Source organism: Oncorhynchus masou, chromosome 28, assembly GCF_036934945.1.
Source record: "Oncorhynchus masou masou isolate Uvic2021 chromosome 28, UVic_Omas_1.1, whole genome shotgun sequence".
In the NCBI taxonomy this organism is placed as follows: domain Eukaryota; kingdom Metazoa; phylum Chordata; class Actinopteri; order Salmoniformes; family Salmonidae; genus Oncorhynchus; species Oncorhynchus masou.
Window position 1 is genome coordinate 5,959,652 of NC_088239.1, and position 5,272 is coordinate 5,964,923.

Genomic DNA, 5,272 nt, shown 5'->3' on the forward strand with positions numbered 1-5,272 from the left:
CCTACACATCTACCTCAATTACCTCGTACCCCTACACATCTACCTCAATTACCTCATACCCCTACACATCTACATCAATTACCTCGTACCCCTACACATCTACCTCAATTCCTCATACCCCTACATATCAACCTCAATTCCTCATACCCCTACATATCTACCTCATTACCTCATACCCCTACATATCTACCTCAATTACCTAATACCCCTACATATCTACCTCAATTACCTCATACCCCTACATATCTACCTCAATTACCTCATACCCCTACATATCTACCTCAATTACCTCATACCCCTACATATCTACCTCACACCCCTACATATCTACATCAATACCTCATACCACTACATATCTACCTCACACCCTTACATATCAACCTCAATACCTCATACCCCTACATATCAACCTCAATACCTCATACCCCTACATATCAACCTAAATTCATCATACCCCTACATCTCTACCTCAATGCCTCATACCCCTACATATCTACATCAATTACCTCGTACCCCTACACATCTACCTCAATTCCTCATACCCCTACATATCAACCTCAATTCCTCATACCCCTACATATCTACCTCAATACCTCATACCCCTACATATCTACCTCATACCCCTACATATCTACCTCAATTACCTCATACCCCTACATATCTACCTCAATTATCTCATACCCCTACATATCAACCTCAATTACCTCATACCCCTACATATCTACCTCAATTACCTCATACCCCTACATATCTACCTCACACCCCTACATATCTACCTCAATACCTCATACCCCTACATATCTACCTCACACCCTTACATATCAACCTCAATTACCTCATACCCCTACATATCAACCTCAATACCTCATACCCCTACATATCAACCTCAATTCATCATACCCCTACATATCTACCTCAATGCCTCATACCCCTACATATCTACCTCAATTACCTCATACCCCTACATATCTACCTCAATACCTCATACCCCTACATATCAACCTCAATTACCTCATACCCCTACATATCTACCTCAATTACCTCATACCCCTACACATCTACCTCAATTACCTCGTACCCCTACACATCTACCTCAATTACCTCGTACCCCTACACATCTACCTCAATTACCTCGTGTCCCTACACATCTACCTCAATTCCTCATACCCCTACATATCTACCTCAATACCTCATACCCCTACATATCTACCTCATACCCCTACATATCTACCTCAATTACCTCATACCCCTACATATCTACCTCAATTACCTCATACCCCTACATATCTACCTCAATTACCTCGTACCCCTACATATCTACCTCATACCTCTACATACCAACCTCAATTACCTCGTACCCCTACATATACACCTCATACCCCTACATATCTACCTCAATACCTCATACCCCTACATATCTACCTCAATACCTCATACCCCTACATATCTACCTCAATTACCTCATACCCCTACATATCTACATCAATTACCTCGTACCCCTACATATCAACCTCAATACCTCATACCTCTACATATCAACCTCATACACCTACATATCCACCTCAATACCTCATACCCCTACATATCTACCTCGTACCCCTACATATCTACCTCAATACCTCATACCCCTACATATCTACCTCAATTACCTCATACCCCTACATATCTACCTCAATTACCTCGTACCCCTACATATCTACCTCAATTACCTCGTACCCCTACATATCTACCTCAATTACCTCGTACCCCTACATATCTACCTCAATTTCCTCGTACCCCTACATATCTACCTCAATTTCCTCGTACCCCTACATATCTACCTCAATTACCTCGTACCCCTACATATCTACCTCAATTACCTCGTACCCCTACATATCTACCTCAATTACCTCGTACCCCTACATATCTACCTCAATTACCTCGTACCCCTACATATCTACCTCAATTACCTCGTACCCCTACATATCTACCTCATACCCCTACATATCAACCTCAATACCTCATACCCCTGTACACAACTCAGTACTGGTACCCTGTGTATATAGCCTAGTTATCATTGACTCAGTACTGGTACCCTGTATATAGCCTAGTTGTCATTACTCAGTACTGGTACCCTGTGTATATATCCTAGTTATCATTGACTCAGTACTGGTACCCTGTGTATATAGCCTAGTTATCATTGACTCAGTACTGGTACCCTGTATATAGCCTAGTTGTCATTACTCAGTACTGGTACCCTGTGTATATATCCTAGTTATCATTGACTCAGTACTGGTACCCTGTATATAGCCTAGTTGTCATTACTCAGTACTGGTACCCTGTGTATATATCCTAGTTATCATTACTCAGTACTGGTACCCTATGTATATAGCCTAGTTATCATTACTCAGTACTGGTACTCTGTGTATATAGCCTAGTTATCATTACTCAGTACTGGTACCCTGGTAATATATCCTAGTTATTATTACTCTGTACTGGTACCCTGTGTATATAGCCTAGTTATCATTGACTCAGTACTGGTACCCTGGTTATATATCCTAGTTATCATTACTCAGTACTGGTACTCTGTGTATATATCCTAGTTATCATTACTCAGTACTGGTACTCTGTGTATATAGCCAAGTTATCATTACTCAGTACTGGTACCCTCTGTATATAGCCTAGTTATCATTACTCAGTACTGGTACCCTGTGTATATAGCCTAGTTATCATTACTCAGTACTGGTATCCTGTGTATATAGCCTAGTTATCATTACTCAATGTGTTTTCATTCTTCATTATCTTTCTATTATAAAAAAATGTTCTCTCTGCATTGTTTGGAAGAGCCTTGTAAGCATGTTCACTGTTAGTCTACACCTGTTGTTCACTGTTAGTCTACACCTGTTGTTCACTGTTAGTCTGCACCTGTTGTTCACTGTTAGGCTACACCTGTTGTTCACTGTTAGTCTACACCTGTTGTTCACAAAGCATAGTATGGAAAGCTGAGACCAAGTCATCCACATAATGCACCAGTATGGAGAGATGAGCTGGTCAGGACTGGGACAGGGCCGGGATGAACTTGGCTGGGCTGGACTGGACCAGGCTGGGATGGATCGAGCTGAGCTGCCCTGGAATGGACTGGGCTGGGCTGGAGTTAGATGGAACAGGCTAGATATGAATGAGTTCCAGACTAAAACACCTATGTGATATGAGCATACGATCACTGTATGGCCTTCTAATTTCCCCTCTGCTAAAGACAAATCTGCTCCGGAGGGGGAGTGGGAGAACAACAAGCAAAGCTGTCCGTCTCTTTTGTGTCCCTTCACTGTCTCTCCTAGGACCCTCCCTCTGACTGGGCCTTCACTGTCTCTCCTAGGACCCTCCCTCTGACTGGGCCTTCACTGTCTCTCCTATGAACCTACATCTGAGTGGGCCTTCACTGTCTCTCCAAGGACCCTCCACCTGAGTGGGCCTTCACTGTCTCTCCTAGGACCCTCCCTCTGACTGGGCCTTCACTGTCTCTCCTAGGACCCTCCATCTGACTGGGCCTTCACTGTCTCTCCTAGGACCTTCCACCTGACTGGGCCTTCACTGTCTCTCCTAGGACCTTCCATCTGACTGGGCCTTCACTGTCTCTCCTAGGACCTTCCACCTGAGTGGGCCTTCACTGTCTCTCCTAGGACCCTCCACCTGAGTGGGCCTTCACTGTCTCTCCTAGGAACCTCCTTCTGACTGGGCCTTCACTGTCTCTCCAAGGAACCTCCACCTGAGTGGGCCTTCACGGTCTCTCCTAGGAACCTCCATCTGAGTGTGCCTTCTGGGTAAGTGGGTGAGGCCTCGTACCCTAGGGGGTAATAGGGAGGGGTAAAAAGAGGGCACCCTGTTCCTCTCTCTCTCTCTGTGTGGATCGCATGCCCTCTCTGTCTTTGTCTCCTGTGAGACTAACTGCACTTCAGTGTGACAGAGTAAACCGTCCTGGTTGAGCCCAATTAGCTACAGGTGTCAGACTGACTACTCTCCCCTTTCAGCTCCGCCACAATGAACGCAGTCTACAGAATCCCATTGGCTGGTGTACACAGGAAAATGAATGGGAGAAGCTGATTGAAGAGCGTAACACATTTTTTTGTCATTGGATGCTACAATGCACTGTAGGGATGATGGTTTGCCAACTAATTTGTGTGTGTCATATGTTATGCCAACTAATTTGTGTGTGTGTGTGTGTGTGTGTGTGTGTGTTCATCTCAGTTGTTCCCCCCTGGGCCCATTCATGGCCTCCGCGGTGGTAATAGGCAGTGTTGAATGGCTCAATCAGACACACTGTGGCTGCAATAGGAAACCTGAAGTTCGAGGTGTCAGAGGAGATGAGACTGGCCCCCCCCGGGCTGTTCCCATGTTCACATCCACACACACTTGGCTACAAATAGGACGTGGAGGTGGGGTGTGTGTATAGACCATTGGGTCTAAGGAGGGCTGGCAGGTGTACAGCTCAGCCCAGGATACTGACGGGCGGTGTATCTGCACGGTGGTGGCTCCTGAACAGAACCTCTGCTCCAGAGACGCCAAGGGAAGACAGCTCCGCCAGCTACTGGAGAAGGTCACACACAAAGCAATACAGACACATACAGTACATACTCTCTCTATCAGGGCCGGCTCCAGGGCCCTGTGTCTGCTAGGGGGGCCCCCAACCAATGCATGAGTGTGTGTTTCTGTCTGTGTTCTAGGATCAGTGTGTTTCATATAGAACATATTACTCTTCCTCATAAAGATACCAAAATGATATTGAAGTATACTGTTACTCCTTCCAGGTTCAAATATCTATTAATACCTACATGGCTTGGCAGCGAAATACCGAGGGGTCTAGCTACAGACACTAAATACCGAGGGGTCTAGCTACAGACACTAAATACCGAGGGGTCTAGCTACAGACACTAAATTTCAAGGGATCTAGTTACAGACGCTAAATACCGAGGGGTCTAGCTACAGACGCTAAATACCGAGGGGTCTAGCTACAGACGCTAAATACCGAGGGGTCTAGCTACAGACGCTAAATAGCGAGGGGTCTAGCTACAGACGCTAAATAGCGAGGGGTCTAGCTACAGACGCTAAATAGCGAGGGGTCTAGCTACAGACGCTAAATACCGAGGGGTCTAGCTACAGACACTAAATTCCGAGGGGTCTAGCTACAGACACTAAATTTCAAGGGGTCTAGCTACAGACACTAAATACCGAGGGGTCTAGTTACAGACACTAAATACCGAGGGGTCTAGTTACAGACACTAAATACAGAGGGGTC